The sequence below is a fragment of the Phyllostomus hastatus genome, unplaced genomic scaffold, assembly GCF_019186645.2.
Source record: "Phyllostomus hastatus isolate PE091 unplaced genomic scaffold, TTU_PhHast_1.1 phas_contig_81, whole genome shotgun sequence".
NCBI classification, from domain to species: domain Eukaryota; kingdom Metazoa; phylum Chordata; class Mammalia; order Chiroptera; family Phyllostomidae; genus Phyllostomus; species Phyllostomus hastatus.
In genome coordinates this window covers 2874726-2895566 of record NW_025333962.1, presented here as the reverse complement: position 1 = coordinate 2895566, position 20841 = coordinate 2874726, and the positions used below count along the sequence as shown (strand labels likewise).

Below are 20841 nucleotides of genomic sequence, written 5' to 3'. Positions count from 1 at the left end.
AGATGTGGAGGTGGGGAGAATTACCTGACTTCTTTCCACAGCGACAATTGCCTGGACCGTTGTTGGGAGGAAAAAAAACTTTCTAAGTCGCCCGGTAAGTGAAATGTGACGTTCTAATGGCCTCTGGGACACTTGTGGAGACTAAAAAAAATATTTTTTCTAAGAGTTATCTGAGCCATACTGATGACATACCAGGAAGCAAGATACCAAGTGCTCCCCAGAGACTTTTTGATTCCACTTTTGGAAGACTGGGCACTTGTGGCAGCTTTAGCGTAATCTCCTTGGATTATTTGGAGTTGCCCTCATCTTTCTTCCCTTCCTAGTTAAAATACTGTGTAAATAGAATAATGACTGACACACTGACGAAACTTATTAACCACAAATACGCTCAGCACTAACAACCTTCTTCCAAAAGAGAAAGGTAAACAAGGAAAAAGGTCTTTCCCTGACCGGGAATCGAACCCGGGCCGCGGCGGTGAGAGCGCCGAATCCTAACCACTAGACCACCAGGGAGACGACAGCAACGCTTTTTCTAAAAGACTATACTAAGACTCTCTTATTGTAAGTAAATTGTGGGCGTGATTGTGACTGGATGAATTTCCGGTGCCTAGACTGCCTCTCTCGCTTCCCCTAGCAGCTTCCGAGCCACCACTAACACAGAGAAAGCTCCAGTGGACAGCGGCAGCGAGAATGGACGAGGGAGATGTCCGGAGAAGAGAAGACACCAGGGACTGACCGGAAGGGTCCGGGCGGAATTTCCCTTAGAGGGAGCAAAAGGAAAAATGCTGTGTCAGAAGTGGGATTCGAACCCACGCCTCCATTTGGAGACCAGAACACCCACTGGCAAGGAATTACCTTGAGTCTGGCGCCTTAGACCACTCGGCCATCCTGACACCTCCCATAAGGACATTGCAAACAGCTTTCTATTTGCACTCTGTCTACTGCGGCGGAGGGAGGGGTGATATGACGTGAGCAGGCGGGGGACGGGGGGATGGGGTGGTTCAGAGGGTTCCTCCGAGCCAGATTGTAGCAGAAACCTGTGCACTGGAGCACGAGCAGAGGTTCAGCAGCCAAGGCGAGAGGGCGCCAAGCGGCAGTTCCAGACCGATCCCCTCCGTATATTATCGCCCTGGACCCCAGGCAGCAGGGATGTGGTGAGCACTGGGAGAGCAGTGGGGATGCATCTGTTTTGGCAGCCCAGCTGGCCTCAGACCTGTGGCCCGCGGGACAACTTTGCCACGGCAGGGTCCCGCGTGGCCACGCCACCTGAGGAAGGCGAGACAAAATTCGCTGCAGGAGCCCACGGTCCTGCAGAACAAGCTGAAATAGGTGGTTAAGGTGCTAACAAGGAGGAGCGCTGCGAAGAACGCAGGAGGGAGGGTGCAGGGTGCAAGCGACTCAGCCGATGCGGACGCGCCTTTGGAATTTAAGACATTATCAGAGGAATCAAGCAAGCAGTTAAGTACCAGCACCTAGAGTACCGGGCACAGCGCCAGTAGGATGCGTAAATTGGAAGGTTGTCAGCCAATCGCTGGTGTAAAGACCAGGAAACAGGGTGAGCTCACCAGGAAAGTGTGCGTAGACGACAGGTACTGGGCCCTGGGACACTCCCACCGAGACTTTGAGAAAGAAGAGGAAGCAGTATTGTCACAGGTGTGCACAGGTAACCAGGTTCTTAGTGATCGAGAACAAAGAATTGAACCGAACACACAAAGTTTATAGCATAAAGAAAGAGGGGAGGTTTATTAAGTGATAGTACACACCACAGGACACGGGAGTGAGCCAGCTCTGAGCAGAGGAAAAAAGGGCACGTGGGCTGGGGGATTCTATTCTTATAGGGGCAGAAGCCCCCTGCTAGTCTTTGGCGGGCTTTTCCTGCGCAGGTACAAGGAGTTGGATTTCAAAGCTACTGCGCATGCGTGGTTTCCCATGACTTTCTTGATTGGCTACTGGAGAAGGGAGTCCCACAATGTTATTTCATTATAATGATATTATAATGAATCAGGGGTAGCGCGCAGGTGCATTCTATGATTCAGAGTTGTCGCAGAAAACAGGAACAACCCGTCTTAGGGGGTCTTTGTCATGTATAGGTGTTTTCTACCTCAGCCCTGCGGGGCCTCGGGAGCTTCCTTCCTGACTACCTCCTGCCTCAGTATGAAAGGCTGAGAAAGAGTGGCTAGTGGGGAGGAGCGACAAAAGACAGTGAGCTGTGGTGGAGGCCACGAGGAGTGTGGACACGGGAGGGATCCACTGCCCAGTGCTACTGAGAGGGAGGAAGATGAGGATCCGATGGAGCAGGGTTCTGCTGAGGACAAAGGACTTGAGGTGATGGCAGCAAATGTTAATGCCCTTTGGGAGAAGGTCTCCTGAAAAGGGGATTAGCAAAACTGAACGCCAGCTACAACAGACCGTAACACCAAGGAAGGATTCTGTTTTGTTTTAAAAACAGGTATTACTGGGTGTGCAGTGTTGATGGGAATAGTGATTCTGGGTTGTTGGCCTTGTCAACATTCTTGAACACCTCAGTCTCTGTGGTAAATCCCATGCAGAAAGTTTCTCATGTCTTTAGTTTGTTTTTGAAAACTGAGGTGAAAATGACATAAAAGTAACCATTCAAGGTAGCATTTAATACTTTCACAGCGCTGTCTACCACCATCCCTATTTAAGTTCCAGAATTTTTTCATTATCCCAAAAGGACACCTTGTACCTGTTACGTTGTTACTGCCCGTCTTACAGTTAGCTTGGGCTACTGTTAACAAAATACGATAAATTTAGTGACTTCATTAACAGAAATTAATTTTCTCACAGTTTTCGGGGCCCTAGCCTCATGACCTCCTCTAAATCTAATTCCCAAAGGCTCCGTCATAAAATATGATCACATTTGAGTTAGTATCTCAACATGTAAATTGGGCCGGTGGGGCGGGGAACACAAGTCAATAATATTTCCCATTCCTCCCTTCCCTTAGCTTCCAGCAATCACAAATTTGCTTTTTTATGTCAATGAATTTATTCTGGGTAGATATTTCATGTAAATGGAGTCACACAACATACAATATGACCTTTTATGTGGGATTATTTTCACTTAGCATATGCCCTAAGTGTGCATACATACTATGCAATACCATATATCAGTACTTTATTTCTTTTAAGGCTGAATAATATTCCATTGTATGAACATACCACAATCTGCCCTTTGATAGACATCTGGGCAACTTAAGTTATTGTAAATAGCACTCCTATGAACATACGTGTAAAATGCATTTTAAGTACCTATTTTCAATTCTAGGAATAGGATTGCTGGGTCAGTAGTAATTCTATATGAACCTTTTTGAGGAACCAACAGTTTACAGTAGGTCCTCAAATAACGTCATTTAGCTCAATGTCACGTCCTTAAAGTGTTAATAAGATGCCATAGGAACTTAACTATTGTTTATATCAATTTGTCTATGGTAAACTTGGTTTCATTATATGTACTTTTGCTTAAAGTCACAGAACCTATTGACAACATTAAGTGCAGATTTTCTGTATTTTCCACAGTGGCTGCATCATTTTACATCTCACTAGCAAGTACAAAAATTCCAATTTCTCTTATTTTTATCATATTATCATTATTATCATTATTATCATTATTATAGCCATCATAGTGGTGCCTCATTATGATTTTGATTTGCATTTCTCTCAAAATTAATATCTTTTCATGTGCTCAATAGCAAACTTCATGTCTCCTTTAGAGAAATGTCTATTCATTTGTCCATTTATTTATTTAAAATTTTTTAAATTAGTCTATATTCAATATTATTTTGTATTAGTTTCAAGTGTGCAGCATACTGCTTTGACAATCATATACTTTACAAAGTGTTCCCCCTGATATTTCCAGTACCCAACATGCAACACGTAGTTATTTCAATATTATTGACTATATTCCCTATGCTGTACTTTATATCCCTGTGGTGTCCATTCAGGTCCTTTGCCCATTTTTTAACTGGATTGTTTGTCTTCCTGGTGTTGAGTATTTTAAGTTCCTTACAAATTTCGGATATTAACCCCTTATCAGATGTATCATTGACAAATATGTTCTCCCATTCAGTGGGTTGTCTTTCCATTTTGTTGATGGTTTCCTTTGCTGTGCATGTACTTTTTAGCTTGTAGTTGCATTTCTTTATTTTTTTTTCTTTTGTTTTTCTTGCCCAAGGAGATATATCAGAGAAAAATATTACTAAGTGAAATGTCTGAGATTTTACTGCCTATGTTTTCTTCTAGGTTTTCTTATAGTTTGAAGTCTTACATTTAAGACTTTAATTCATTTTGAGTTTATTCTTGCATATGGTATAAGTACTTGGTCTGGTTTCATTTTTTCACACATCAGTCCAATTTTCCCAACACTATTTATTGAATAAACTGTCTTTACTCTCTTGTATGTTCCTGATGCCTTTGTCACATATTGACTATATATAGGTCATGGCTTTCTTTCTGGGCTTTACGATCAGTTCTGTTTTTATGCTAGTGCCATGCTGTTTTGATTACTATGATCTTGTAGTATAGTTTGATATCAGGTAACCTGTTAACTTCAACTTTGTTCTTCTTTCTCAAGACTGCTATGGCTATTAAGGGTCTTTTGTGGTTCTATATAAATGTTTGGATTAGTAGATCGAGGGAAGATGGTGGCAAAGTAGGTGGGTGCGGAGTCCACTCCCCCCTGTGCATAGGAGAAACACCTAGCCAATCTTCTGAGGAAAAGAGTGAACAACCAATGGTATCCATGCATATATGAAGGTTGAAGGCCAAAATGGTAGAGGACATTGAAAAATCAGACAGCAAGGAGACTGCTTTGGGACGATAAGGTCCCTGGAGCCAGCGTGAGGACCAGGGCAGCTGCAGCACCAGGCCCTGGGCCTCCTGGGCCAATTGTAGGATTCTTAGAAGACAGCCAGGTCAAGGGCTCCCTCCCCTGTAAAGCAGGGGGGTTTCAGCAGCACCAGTATGGACCTGGATGCTTGGAGTCACTGGGGAGAAAAAAGATGAAGTGGCAAATGCGGAGGGGTAGTGTACACCCGCTGAGACTGTGGACACCAGCTGGGTCATTACAAAAGAAATTGGGGAGCCAGGTGACACCTGGAGAAGGGAGAAGAGTTGGGCCATGATGGACCCTGACCTGGATAGTATCCAGTCTGGCTGGAAAGTTGGGCTGTGTGAGAAACTGGGTGCTTGTTAGGAGCAGCAGGCTTGAACAGGAGGATTTTGTTTAAAAAAAAAAAAAAAAAGGATCTTAGTGGCTGTTTAGGGAATTCCCCCACAGCAGCCAGCCTCACCCATCCAGCGGCAGCCCCGCCACCATAGCTGCGGAGGTGGAGACCACACCCCTGCCTCTGCTGCCACAGCCTTAGCTGCACTCCCACCCCTGCCACTGCCTTGTCCCTGCCCTCTGCCTGAGTGGTGGAGGCTGCAAGACAACTCACCCTCTGCCCCACCCCCATAGGGCTTCCACTTAACCACAGCAGCTTGCCCATTTTGCTGTCTTCCTAAACCTCATTACTGTTGTGCTTAACCCTATTCTCTTGCACAGTACACCTATTTTCTATCCATTATTCTCACTATATCTCATAATCAGACCCCCCACAAGGTCACTATTTTCTGAATTCAATTCACAATCCTTCCCCCTCTAACAAGAGTCTTATTTCTTTTCCACCTTGTATAAAAACTGGCTAGCTGGTTGAAATATCTTGGTTAACACTATACTTATCCAAAGGATCTCTGATCTCTTCTCTATGGGTTGGTACTTTAAGTCCCATAGAATTCACTCCTGCTCTCTTAATCCATTTTGGTTTCCCCCTTCAAATGATCGCATAAAAGTGTAGGTGGGAGCTGTGAACACCAGGATATCCACTAGAAGAGAAAACCCACCAACAAAGGAACCACTAACAGATAATCAGGGAAGATGGTGAAGCAGTAAGAGAAAGCCACATTAACCTCCACCCAGGACTGATCTAGAAATACAACTAAATGGTGGAGAAATTACCCAGAACAAACAACTGGACAAAAGTGAGAGAGAAGCTTCAAAACCTGAGACAGACAGAAGAAACAGCTTTGAAACAACCTGTCCACACCTGCACAATAGTATACAAGATGCGGTGGGTGGAGTGACTCTCAGTTAACCAGCTGGAGGGAAGGACCCACCAAAGAAAGACCCAACAAAAATCAAAACCCAAAGACACCCAGAAGGCCAACATAAATGACAGCCCAAGAGCAGCAACCTGAGGAGATCAAGGACACCGCACCATTGAATCTCACAGGTCTACTACATAGAAGTTCATACCACAAGCCCAGGGAGTCATAACAGATCAATTTAAGAAACAGAGACTAAATAGAAGAGTCTCACAAACAATGAAAAGACAAAGAAACACACCCCAAACAAAAGGAAAGGATGAAACCTCAGAAAGAATGTTAAATTAAATAGATGCAAATCAACAATCAGATATTGAATTGAAAATAATGGTTATAAGGAAGCTCAATGAGCTTACACAGAATTACCAAAAACTACAGGGAAACTATGATGAACTCACTGCAATTGTGTCAACAAAGGAAAAGAAAATAGAAACTATCAACAAGGGTTAAGAGGAAATGAAGAATACAATTTCAGAATGTAAGAACACAGTACAAGGAATCAAAAGCAGGCTAGATAAAGCTGAGGATCAAATCAATGAGCTGGAGGACAAAGTAGAAAAAAACACCCAGGATGAGCAAGAAGAGGACAAGAAACTCAGAAAGAATGAAGAGGTGCTAAGGGAACTGCATGACAACATGAAACACAACAATATCCAGTAATAGGTAAAGAAGAAGAAGGAGAAGGAGGAGGAGGTGGAGGAGGAGGAGGAGGAGGAGGAGGAGGAGAAGAAGAAGAACAACAACAACAACAACAGCAGCAGCAGCAGCAGCAGCAGCAGCAGCAGCAGCAAGGGATAGAAAACCTATTTGAAAAAGTAATGATGAAAAACTTCCTTAATTTGATGAGAAAAAAGTCACACAAACCCAGGAAACACAGAGAGTCACCAACCAAGAGGAACCCAAAGAGGCCCACTTCAAGACACATCATAATTAAAATGGTAAAATTCTGAGACAAAGAGAGATTCTTAAAAGCAGCAAAGAAGAAACAGGAAGTTACATACATGGGAGCTTGGATTCCACTAGCAGCTGACTTCTCAATGGAAACACTCCAAGCCAGAAGGGATTGGCAAGGAATATTTCAAGTAATAATAATTAAAAACAAAAAGGCCTGTAACAAAAACTACTCTATACAGCAATGCTCTCAATTAAAATGGAGAGCCAAATAAGGAGTTTCTGAGACAAAAGAAGCCTCAAAGAATACACCTCCTCCAAACCAGCATGGCAAGAGAAGCTAAAGGAACAGCTTTATGAAAAGGAAAAAAAAAAAGAGTGAGAGAAAGAGGAACACAGGTATGAAAGAAGTAAAATGGCAATGAATAAGTACCTATCAATAATAACCTTAAAACTAAATAGATTAATGCTGCAATCAAAAGACATAGAATAGCTGAACGGATAAGAAAACGTGATCCACACGTATGCTGACTACAAGACACCCACCTAAGAACAAAACACCTCCACAGACTGAAAGTGAAGGACTGGAAAAAAATATTCTAAGCAAATGGGTAGAAAAAAAAGCTGGCATAGCAACATGAATATCAGACAAAACAGACTTCAAAACAAAGGCTATAAAAAGAAACATAGAAGGCCACTTCATAATATATAATGGAAGAATCCATCAGGAAGACATAAACATTGTAAATATATATACACCCAACATAGGAGCACCCAAATAGAAAAGGAGAATCTTGGAACTGCAGGGAAGATATGGACAGCAACACAATTATAGAAGGGCATTTTGACACCCCACTGTCTGAAATGGACAGATTTTCCAAACAAAATATCAACACAGATATTGCAGCATTGAACAATGTCTTAGGTCAAATGGACTTAACTGATAAATATATAAAGCCTTTAATCTCAAAGAAGCAAAATACTCATTCTTTTCAAATGCACATGGAACGTTTTCAAAGATAGACCACATGATAGGACACAAAGCAAGCCTCAACAAATTCAAGAAAATTGAAATCATATTAATCATTATCTCTGGCCACAAGGGACTGAAACTAGAAACCTCAAGGAAAAAACTCAAAAACACTCAAACTCATGGAGTTTGCTATTAAATAATGAATGGGTCAAAAATGAGATTAAGGAAAAATCAAAAAATTTCTGGAAACAAATGAAAATGAACTGACAACAGTCCAAAACTTATGGGACACAGTGAAAGCAGTCTTAAGAGGGAAGTTCATAGCGATACAGGCCTACACAAGAAAGACAGAAATATTTCAAGTAAACAACCGAACCCTACACCTACAAGAACTCAAAGAACAACAACAAAGACAGCCCAGAGCAAATAGAAGGAAGGAAATAACCAAGATCAGAGCAGAATTAAATGACATAGAGACTAAAAGCACAATTCTAAGGATCAATAAATCCAGGAGCTTGTTACTTGAAACCATAAATGAAATCAACAAGCCTTTAAGCAGACTCATCAAGAAAAAAAGAGGACCTAAATAAACACAATCAGATGAAAGAGGAAAAATTACAACTGATACCACAGAAATACAAAGGATTGTAAGAAATTACTATGAAGAACTATATGCCAAGAAATTTGAAAGCCTAGGTAAAATAGACAAGTTTCTAGAAAAATATAATCTTCCAAAACTGAATGAAGAAGAAGCAGAAAGCCTGAACAGACAAATAAGAGCTGACAAAATTAAAGAAGTAATCCAAAAAGTCCTCATACACAAAAGCCCTGGACTGCATGGTTTCACAGGAGAATTCTACAAAATATTTAAGGAAGAGATAACTCCTATCCTTAACAGATTATTCCAAAGACTACAAGAAGACAGAAGACTCTCGAACTCTTTTTATGAAGCCAGCATCATCCTTACCCCAAAACCAGATAAAGACATAACAAAGAAAGAAAACTTCAGGCCAATATCGCTGATGAAAATAGATGCTAAAATCCTCAATAAAATATTGGCAAATCGCATCCAGCAATACATTAAAAATATACACCATGACCAAGTGGATTTCATTCCAGGAATGCAAGCATGGTACAATATTCACAAATCAATAAACATAATACATCACATAAACAAAAGCAAAGACAAAATCACATGATCATCTCAATAGATGGGAAAAAAGCATTTGATAAGGTACAGCACCCATTTATAATAAAAACACAGCAAAGTGGGAATAGAGGAAGAATTCCTCAACCTAATAAAGGCCATATATGAGAGACCTACAGCCAACATCATACTTAATGGGCAAAACCTAAAAGCTTTCCCAGTAAGATCAGGAACAAGACAAGGAGGTCCACTTTCACCATTCCTATTCAACATAGTATTGGAAGTTCTAGCCACAGCATTCAGACAAGAAGAAGAAATAAAAGTCATCCAAATTGGAAAGGAGGAAGTAAAAATGTATTGTTTGAAAATGACAAGACAGTGTATATAGAAAATCCTACAGATTCCACCAAAAAACTACCAGACTTAATAAGTGAATTTGGCAAAACAGTGGGTTACAAAGTCAATATTTAGAAATCAAAGGCATTTTTGTACACAAACAATGAAATATTAGAAACAGAAATCAAGAAAAATCCCATTTCATATAGCAACAAGAAAAGTAAAATACCTAGGAATAAACCTAACCAAGAATGTAAAAGGCTTCTACTCAGAAAACTACACAACACTGAAGACACAAATGGAAGCACATACCACATTCATGGATAGGAAGAATTAACATCATCAAAATGTCCATACTACCCAAAGCAACTTATAGATTCAACACAATGCCTATTAAAATACCAATGACAGGACTTCTGGCCAAGATGGAGGCATAGGTAGACACACTGTGCTTCCTTGCACAACAAAAGAAGAACAACAACACATTTAAAAACCAACAAAAAAACCCACATAATTGACAGAAAATTGAACTGTATGGAAGTCCAACAACCAAGGAGTTAAAGACGAAACATTCATCCAGATCAGTAAGAGGATCAGAGACAGGCAGCCAGGCAGACAGGACTCACCACAAGGCAGTGGCTGGAAGACCCAGGCTGGCAAGGCTGAGGTTTATGGGCAAGGCAACAGCTGGCAGACCCAGTGAGGCAGTGAACTGCGGACTGGAAGTCCCACATTCATGTGCAGATAAACCAGAAGGAACAATTGGGGAACAAGACACACCACACAACCTAGAGTTCCAGTGCAGGGAAATAAAGCCTCAAACCTCTGATTGGAGACACCTATGGGGGTTGAGGTGACAGCAGGAGAAACTCCCAGCTTCACAGGAGAGTTTATTGGAGAGACCAACAGGGTCTTAGAATGTACTCAAGCCCACCCACCCAGTAGTCAGCACCAGAAGGGCCCAATTTGATTGTGGGTAGCAGGGGAAGTGACTGAAAACCAGCAGAGAGCAGAGCAAGCACCATTGTTCCCTCTCAGACCCTTCCCCCACATACAGCATCACAAGGCAGCAACATAGGTTACCCCACCATGATGAACACCTAAGGCTCTGCCCCTCAACACATAACAGGCACCCTGAAGCCAAAAGAAAGAAAGAGAGAAAGAGAGAAAGAAAGAGAGAAAGAAAGAAAGAAAGAAAGAAAGAAAGAAAGAAAGAAAGAAAGAAAGAAAGAAAGAAAGAAAGAAAGAAAGAGAGAAAGAGAGAGAGGGAGGGAAGGAGGGAGGGAAGGAAGGAAGGAAGGAAGGAAGGAAGGAAGGAAGGAAGGAAGGAAGGAAGGAAGGAAGGAAGGAAGGAAGGAGGGAAGGAAGGAAGGAAGGAAGGAAGGAGGGAAGGAAGGAAGAAAGCCCAGATCAAAGCACCAGAAAAAAAAAATGCAACTAAGCAACAAAGAGATAGCCAACCTATGAGATACACAGTTCAAAACAATGGTAAGAAGGATGCCCACAGAATTGATTGAATACGGTCACAAATTAGATGAAAAAATGAAAGCTATGCTAAGTGAAATAAAGGAAAATATACACAGAACCTACAGTGACAGAAAGTAAATCAGGACTCAGGTCACTGGTTTGGACCAGAAGGAGGAAATCAGCATTCAACCAGAACAGGATAAAAAAACAAGAATTCAAAAAAAAATGAGTAGAGGCTTAGGAATCTCCAGGACATCTTTAAATGTTCCAACATCCAAATTACAGGGGTACCAGGAGAAGAAGAGCAAGAAATTGAAAACTTATTTGAAAACATAATGTAGGAGAACTTCCAGGAAGTTCAGAGAGTCTAAAAGAAGTTGGACCCAAGGAGGAACACACAAAGGCACATCATAGTTACATTACCCAAGATTAAAAATAAGGAGAGAATCTTAGAAGTAGCAAGAGAAAATGAGACAGTTACATACAAAGGAGTTCCCATCAGACTGTCAGCTGATTTCTCAAAAGAGACCTTGCAGGCAAGAAGGGGCTGGAAAGAAGTATTCCAAGTCATGAAAGGCAAGGACCTACATCCAAGATTGCTCTATCCAGCAAAGCTTTCATTTAGAATGGAAGGGCAGATAAAGTGCTTCTTAGATAAGGTCAAGTTAAAGGAATTCATAATCACCAAGCCCCTATTTTGTGAAATGTTAAAGGGACTTATCTAAGAAAAAGAAGATAAAAAATATGAACAATAAAATGACAACAAACTCACAATTATTAACAACCACACCTAAAACAAAAACAAAAGCAAACAAAGCAAGCAACTAGAACAGGAACAGATTCACAGAAATAGAGATCACATGGAGGGTTATCAAGCAGGGGAGTGGGAGGGGGAGAGAGGGGGAAAGGGTACAAAGAATTAGTAGCATAAACGGTAGGTAGAAAATAGACAGGGGGAGGTTAAGAATAGTATAGGAAATGTAGAAGCCAAAGAACTTATTATATGTATGGCCCATGGACATGAACTAAAGGGGGTGAATGTGGGTGGAAGGGGGTGCACTGGGTGGTGGGGAATAAAGGAGGGGAAATGGGACAACTGTAATAGCATAATCGATTAATTACATTTAAAAAATAAATAAAATACCAATGACATATTTTACAGATAATGAGCAAACACTGCAAAAATTTATATGGAACCATAAACACCCTGAATAGCTGCAGCAATTTTGAGAAAGAAGAACAAAGTAGGAGGGATCAAAATACTGGGTATCAAACTGTACTACAAGCCCTCTGTAATCAAAACATCCTGGTACTGGCATAAGAACAGACACATAGCCGAATGGAACAGAATAGAGAGCCCAGAAATAAACCCAAGTCTCTATGGTCAATTAATATTTGACAAAGGGGGCAGAAGAGTAAAATGGAATAAAAATAACCTCTTCAACAAATGGTGTTGGAAGAGCTGGACAGCTACATCCCCAAAAGATGAAACTCAACCCCCAACTTACACTATACACAAAAATAAATTCAAGGTGGATAAAAGACTCACATATAAACTGTGGCACTATAAAAGTCCTAGAGGAGAAGAAGATAGGCAGGAAAATCTCAGATATTCCACACAACATCATTTTCACTGATATGTCCCCTAGAGCAAGGGACATAAGGGAAAGAATAAACAAATGGGACCTCATCAAAATAGAAAGCTTCTGCATGGCTACAAGAAAAACATTAGCAAAATGAAAAGGGAACTAACTGTATGGGAAAATATATTTGCCAATGATACCTCAGACAAGGGTTTAATCTCCAAAATATATAAATAACTCACATGACTCCACTCTAGGAAGACACACAACCCAATTAAAACATAGGCAAAAGACCTGAAAAGACACTTTCCAAGTAGGACATACAGAGGGCCCAGAGACATATGAAAAGATGCTCAGCATCACTAACCATCAAAAAGATGCAAGTTAAAACCACAATGAGATACCAGTTCACAATAGTGAGAATGGCCATCTTAAACATATCAACAAACAATTGTTGGAGAGGATGTGGAGAAAAAGGAACCCTACTGCACTACTGGTGGGGATGTGGACTGGTGCAGCCACTGTAGAAAGCAGTATGAAATTTCCTCAGAAAGCTAAAAATGGAACTGCCTTTTGACCTAGCAATTCCACTGCTAGAATTATATCCTACGATCCCTGAAACACCAATCCATAAGAACCTACGCACCCCAATGTTCATAGCAGCACAATTTACAATAGCCAAATGCTGGAAGCACCCTAAGTGCCCATCAGTAAATGAAATGGTACATTTACACAATGGAATGCTATGCAGCAGAAAGAGATAAGGAGCTCCTAGCCTTTGAGAAAGCATGGATGGAACTGGAGAGCATTATGCTAGTTAAATAAGCCAGGTAGTGAAACACAAATACCATATGATCTCATCTTTAACTGGGAACTAACGAACAAAACAAACAAGCAAGCAAAAAATAACCAGAAACATTGAAATTAAGAACAATCTGACAGTAACCAGAGGGAAGGTGGGAGGGGATAATGAGGGGGAAGGCAGGAAGGGTTTTCAGCAACAACTATAAAGAACACAGACAAAACCAAGGTGGGGTTGAATCAAGAGAGGGAGGTGGGGATGGCTGGGGTGGGAGAAAGTGGTGAGTAGCAAATGCAGAGAACTGTACTTGAACAACAATAAAATAATTTTAAAAGTAAGTAAATAATTTTTTGGATTACTTATTCTAGTCCTGTGATATAAGCTATTGGTACTTTGATAGGAATTGCATTGAATCTGTAGATTGTTTTGGGTAGTATAGGCATTTAATATTAATTCTTCCTATCTATGAGAACTGTATACACTTTCACTTATTTGTATTTTCTACAATTTCTCCAGTGTCACATAATTTTCCAAAATTATCTTAGAATTATAGGTCTTTTAATAACCTATAGGTACAGGTCTTTTACCTCCTTGGTTAAATTTATTACTAGGTATTTCAATTTTTTTGGTGATATTGTACATGGAATTGTTTACTTAGTTACTCTTTCTGATAGTTCATCATTGGCGTGTAAAAATACAACTAATTTCTGGATATTTATTTTCTATCCTGCTATTTTACTGAATTCATTGATCAGTTCTAGTAGTTTATTGGTGGAATATTTAGAGTTCTATATATACAGTATTATGTCATCTGCAAACAATTAAAAATTTATTTCTTTCTTTCCAATTTGGATGCCTCTTACTCCTTCTCTGTCCATTTTTTAAACTGAGTTGTTTCTCTTTTTCTTCTTTATATATTCTGGATACTAGACCTTTATTATCTAGATGACTTGCAAATTTTCTCTTATTCTGTAGGTTGTCTTTTCACTTTCTTCATAATGTCCTTGATGCACATAAGTTTTTAATTTTGATTAATATAATTTATCTATTTTCCTTTTGTTATATCTAAGAATCCATTGCCAAATCCAAGGCCATGAAGATTTACTTCTATTTTTTCCTAATAGTTTTATGATTTTAGCTCTAATGTTTAGGTTGTTGGTCCATTCTGAGTTAAGTTTTGGACATAGTATGTGTTAATTTTCCAATTTTATTCTTTGCATTGTTTGCCAGTTGTCCTAACACCATTTGTGAAAGAAACTATTTCCCTCAGTTGTTCAAAAACAGTTAATCATAGATAATATTGGCTTATTTCTGGGCTCTCAATTCTATTCCAGTGGTCTGTGTGCTCATTATTATGCTGGAATCACTCTGTTTTGATTACTTTTGTTGTAGTTTTTGTAGTAAGTTTTGAAATCAGGTAATGTGAGTCCTCCAAATTTGTTCTTTTTCTTCGAGAGTGTTCTGGCTATTTGGGGGTCCTTGCAATTCCAGATGCATTTTTGGATTAGCTGTTCCACTTCTGAAAAAAAAATCCACTGAAATTTTGTTAAAGATTGCACTGAATCTGCACACCCCTTTAGGTAGTATTGACTCTTAAAAATATTGCCCAGGCTGGTGTGGCTCAGTGGATTCAGTGCTGGACTCTGAACCAAAGGGTCACTGGTTCAATTCCAAGTCAGGGCACATGCCTGGGTTGGAGGCCAGGACTCCAGCTCAGGGCGCACAAGAGGCAACTGCACATTGATGTTTCTGTCTCTCTCTTTCTCCTTCCCTTCCCCTCTCTGGAAATAAATAAAATCTCTTTTTAAAAATATTGTGTTCCACTCCATTTATTTAGGTCTTTAATTTATTTCAACAATGTTTTATAGTTTTCAATAAACAAGTCTTTCACCTTCTAGGTTAAATTGATGAGTATTTTATTCTTTTGGGGCTATTGTCAATTTAATTGTTTTCTATTGTAAAACTCTACTTAATTTTTTGTTTTAATCTCATGTTTCCCAAGTTTCAAGAAAACTTAGCTAAACTTGTGTATTAACTCTAGTAGATTTTTTGTGGATTCTTTGGGACTCTTTATATGCAGGACGATCATGTCATCTGCACTACAGAAAGTCTTACTTCTTCCTTTCCAATTTGGGTGCTTTCTGTTTCTTTTTGCTTGCCTAATTGCATTGGCTAGAACTTCTTAGTACAGTATTGAATAACAGTGGTGAAAGTGGACATCTTTGTCTTGTCTCTGATCCTAAAGATTTTTAGTCCTTCCACATTGACTCTGATGTTAGCTTACTGTTTTTTATACATGCCCTTTATCATGTTGAGGAAGCTCCTTCAATGTTTTTAAAACATAGGACAAAATATATAGAATTACAAAAGAAACTAATTATGTTTAAATTCTGTTATCAAAATACTAAAATTAATTTGTGACATTGTAAGTGTGAACTTATTTATTAACACATTAACCAAGCTATAGTAGCATTTGATAAGTATAGTGAATTAGTGATAAGTATAAATGACACTCTGAAATGTTTACAACTGTAATGTGATAAAAAAATCTAAGATGTTTATTCATGACAGTAGGTCACACTAATACTTATCTGGCTTGCTGTCTAGGTTATTTTTTAAAATATATTTTATTGATTATGCTATTTTAATAGTTGTCCCAATTTTCCCCCTTTGCCCCACTCTGCCCAGTACCCCATTCCCTCAAGCAACGTCTCCTCCAAAAGTTCAAGTCCTTGGGTTGTGGATATAAGTTCTTTGGCTTCTCCATTTCTTAAACTATACTTAACTATTTTGCACATGCCATTAGTGCTTCTTAATCTCTACATATTTTCCCCCACTCTTCCCCTTCCCCCTTCCACCTGATAACACTTCAAGTGATCTCCATATCTATAATTCTGTTCATGTTCTGGTTGTTTGCTTAGTTTGTTTTTTCACATTTAGTTGTTGACTGTTGTGGATTTGTTGACATTTTAATGTTCATAGTTTTCATCTTTTTCTTAAATATTACCCTTTAATGTTTCGTGTAATAATGGCTGGGTGATGGTGAACTCCTTTAGCTTTACCTTGTTTGGGAAGCACTTTATCTGCCCTCCCATTCTAAATGATAGCTTTGTTGGATAGAGTAATCCAAGGACCTATATCTAATAGGTCCTTGCTTTTCATGATTTTGAATATGTCTTTCCAGCCCCTTCTTGCCTGCAAAGTTTCTTTTGAGAAATCAGCTGATAATCCTATGGGAACTCCTTTGTAGGTAACAGTTTCCTTCTCTCTTGCTACTTTTAATATTCTCTCCTTATCTTTAATCTTGGGTAATGTAATGATGTGCCTTGGTGTGTGCTTCCTTGAGTCGAACTTCTTTGGGACTCTCTGAGCTTCCTGGACTTCCTGGAGGCCATTTCCTTTGCCAGATTGGGGAGTTCACCTTCATTATGTTTTCAAATAAGATTTCAAATTCTTACTCTTCCCCTTCTCCTTCTGGCACCCCTATGATTAGGATGTTGGAACATTTAAAGTTGTCAAGGGGTTCCTAAGCCTCTCATTTTTTTTTTAATTCTTGTTTCTTCATTCTATTCTGGTTGAATATTTATTTCTTCCTTCTTCCCCAAATCATTGATTTGAGTCCCCATTTCTTTCCCTTCACTGTTGGTTCCCTGCACATTTTCCTTTATTTCACTTTGTATAGCTTTCATTTCTTCCTTCATTTTGTGACTAATCTGTCATTTCTGTGAGCATCCTGATTACCAGTGTCTTAAAATCTGCATCTGATAGGTTGGCTATCTCTGCATCCCTTAGTTCTACTTTTGGAGCTTTGATCTGTTCTTTCATTTGGGCCATATTTTTTTTGTCTCCACATTCCTGTTACATTGTAAGAAGCAGAGCCTTAGTTATTTGCCTGGGTGGGGCACCCTACTTGGCTGAGTTGTGGTACTGTGTGCGAGGGAGGGGTCTGAGAGGGAACAATGACACTTGCTCAGCTCTCAGCCAGCTTTCCATCACTTCCCCCACTACCCATATGTAAATAAGCAACCTTCTGGTGCTTATTCCCAGGTGGGTGGGTTTGTGTGCATTCTAAGACCTAGTGGGTCTCTCCCAATGAACTGTCCTGTAAGGCCAGATGGTTTTCCCACCACAGCAACTGCTGCAGTTTTTTCAGTCAGAGATTTTGAGGCTTTATTTCCCCATGCTGGAACCCTGAGTTGCACAGTCTATCTCCCTCCCCCATTGTTTCTCCCAGTTAATTCACAAGCAAATGTGGAACTGCATGGTTCCAGGCACTGCCTCACATGCCTGGTACTCCACCTGTGCACTTCTCCTACCAGTCTGAATTAATGTTTCTTCTTTAAATGCTTGGTTGTTGGACTTTTATACAGTATGATTTTCTGACAGTTCTGGTTATTATTTGTTTTCTTTTTGTTTTTTTACTGATGTTCAAAAATAGTTGTCTCCATTTTTGGACCACCACCTCCTGCCACCCTAACCCACGTGCATCCTCCATCCTAAATCCCACCCCCGCCTTGGCTCCATACTTGGCTCCCTCATACATGTTCATTTACATTCTTTTCCCCTCTTTCCCATGTTATTTCCCTCTTCCCTCCCCACAGAATACTGTCAGTTTGTTGTCAATTTCAGTGTCTCTGACTATATTTTGCCTGCCAGTTTCTTTTGTTAATTAGGTTCCACTTATAGGTGAGATCATATGGTATTTGTCTTTCACTGCCTGGCTTATTTCACTTAGCATAATGCTCTCCAGATCCATCCCTGCTGTCTCAAAGGTTAGGAGCTCCCTTTTTCTTCCTGCTGCATAGTATGCCATCATGTATATGTACCATAGCTTTTTGATCCATTCATTTACTGATGGGCATCTAGGCTGCTTCCAGCACTTGGCTTAGTAAATTGTACTGCTATGAACATTGGCAAGCATTGATTATTTTGAATTAGTGTTTCAGGATTCTTAGGGCATAAACCCAGCAGTGGAATTTGTCAGGTCAAAAGGCAGTTCCATTTTTGCTTTTTTGAAGAAATTCCATATTGTTTTCCACAGAGGCTGCACCAGTCTGCATTCCCACTAACTGCACTAAGATTCCCTTTTCTCTACAATTCTGTCAGCACTTATAGTTTGCTGATTGTTAATGGTGGCCATTCTGACTGGTGTGAAGTGATATCTCACTGTGGTTTTAATTTGCATCTCTCTGATGGTTAGTGATGCTGAGCATCTTTTCATATGTCTCTGGGCCCTCTGTATGTTCTCCTTAAAAAGTGTCTTTTCAGATCTTTTTCCCATGTTTTAATTGGGTTGTTTGTCTTCCTGGAGTGGAGTAATGTGTGTTCTTTATATATTTTGGAGATAAAACCCTTGTCTGAGGGATCGATCATTGGCAAATATATTTTCCCATACAGTTGGTTCCCTTTTCATTTTGCTAATTTTTTTTAGCCATGCAGAAGCTTTTTATGTTGGTGAAGTTCCATTAGTTTATTCTTTCCTTTATGTCCCTTGATCCAGCAGACATATCGGTGAAAATATTGCTGCATGAAATATCTGAGACTTTCCTGCCTATGTCCTCCTGAAGGGCTTTTATGGTATCATGAAGTATTCAAGTCTTTTATCCATCTTGAATTTATTTTTGTGTATGGTGTAAATTGGTGGTTGAGTTTCATTTTTTTGGATGTAGCTGTCCTGATCTCCTAACACCATTTGTTGAAGAGGCTATTTTTCTCCATTGTATGTTTCTTCCCCCTTTTTCAAATATTAATTGACTGTAGAGATTTGTGTTTATTTCTGGGCTCTCTATTCTGTTCCATTGGTCAATGTGTCTCTTCTTATGCCAGTACCAAGATGTTTTGATTATAATGGTCTTATAATACAGTTTTATATTAGGTATTGTGATCCCTCCTACTTTGCTCTTCTTTCTCAAAATTGCTGCGGCTATTCAGGGTCGTTTATAGTTCCATATACATTTTTTAATTTGTTCACAGTTCTATAACTGTGAAATATGCCATTGGTATTTTAATAGGGATTGCATTGAATCTATAAATTCCTTTGGGTAGTATAGACATTTTGATGATGTTGATTCTTCTAGTCCATGAATATGGTATATACTTCCATTTATTCATGTCTTCCTTAATTTCTTTCTTCAGTGTTTTGTACTTATCTGAGTACAGGTCTTTTACCTCTTTAGTTAGGTTTATTCCTAGGTATTTTATTTTTCTTGTTGCCGTAGTGAATGGGATTTTTTCCTGATTTCTGTTTCCAATATTTCATAGTTTGTGTACAAAAAAATGCCTTCAATTTCTGAATATTGACTTTGTATCCCACTGTTTTCCCAAATTCACTTATTAGACCAAGTAGATTTTTGGTGGAGTCTGTAGGGTTTTCTATGTACACTATCATCAATAACATGTCATCTGCAAACAATGACAGTTTTACTTCCTCCTTTCCAATTTGGATGACTTTTATTTCTTCTTCTTGTCTGATTGCTGTGACTGAAATTTCCAGTACTATGTTGAATAGAATTGGTGAAAGCGGACATCCTTGTCTTGTTCCTGATCTTACTGGGAAAGCTTTTAGGTTTTGCCCATTGAGCATGATGTTGGCTGTAAGTCTCTTATATATGGCCTTTATTAGGTTGAGGAATGCTTCCTGTACTCCCACTTTGCTGAGTGTTTTCATCATAAATAGGTGCTGTAACTTATCAAATGCTTTGTCTGCATCTATTGATATGATCATGTGATTTTTGTCTTTGCTTTTGTTTATGTGATGTATTATGTTTATTGATTTGCAAATATTGTACCATCCTTACATCTCTAGGATGAAATCAACTTGATCATGGTGTGTGATCTTTTTAATGCATTTCAGGATGTGGTTTGTCAATATTTTGTTGAGAATTTTAGCATCTATTTTCACCAGCGATATTAGCCTGTATTTTTCTTTCTTTGTTGTGTTTTGTCTGGTTTTGGGATTAAGATGATTCTGGCTTCATAAAAATAGTTTGGAAGTCTTCCATCTTTTTGTATTTTTTTGCAATAGCATGTGAAGGGTAGGGCTTAGCTTGTCATTGAATGCTTTGTGGAATTCTGTAAAACCCTGTAATCCAGGGCTTTTGTGTGTTGGGGGAGGGTTTTTTTCTGCATTATTTTTGTCAGCTGTTATTGGTCTGTCCAGGCTTTCTGCTTCTTCTTCATTCAGAAGATTATATTTTTCCAGATATTAGTCTATTTCATGTAGGTTTTCAAATTTCTTGGCATATAGTTCTTCATAGTAATTTTTTACAACCCTTTGTGTTTCTTTGGTATCCGTTGTAATTTCTCCTCTTTCATTTTGGGTCCATTTATTTGGGTCCATTTATTTGGGACTGTTTATTTGGGTCTGTTTATTTGGGACTGTTTATTTGGGTCCTCTCTCTTTTTTTCTTGATGAGTATGCTTAAAGGTTTATCAATTTTGTTTTTCTTTTCGAAAAAGCAGCTCCTGGATTTACTGATCC

General features: G+C 39.3%; 2 non-coding genes across 2 annotated transcripts; both read right to left on the bottom strand.

Annotated features, from left to right (window-relative positions):
* Positions 1–441: 441 nt before the first annotated feature.
* Positions 442–513, bottom strand: TRNAE-CUC. Its single transcript has one exon. It is a non-coding gene; the product is annotated as a tRNA-Glu (tRNA).
* A 275-nt stretch (positions 514–788) lies between these two features.
* On the bottom strand, positions 789–893 carry TRNAL-CAA. The gene is made up of 2 exons: positions 856–893; positions 789–834 (listed from the first exon to the last, which is right to left on the bottom strand). It is a non-coding gene; the product is annotated as a tRNA-Leu (tRNA).
* Between the last annotated feature and the right edge of the window lie 19948 nt (positions 894–20841).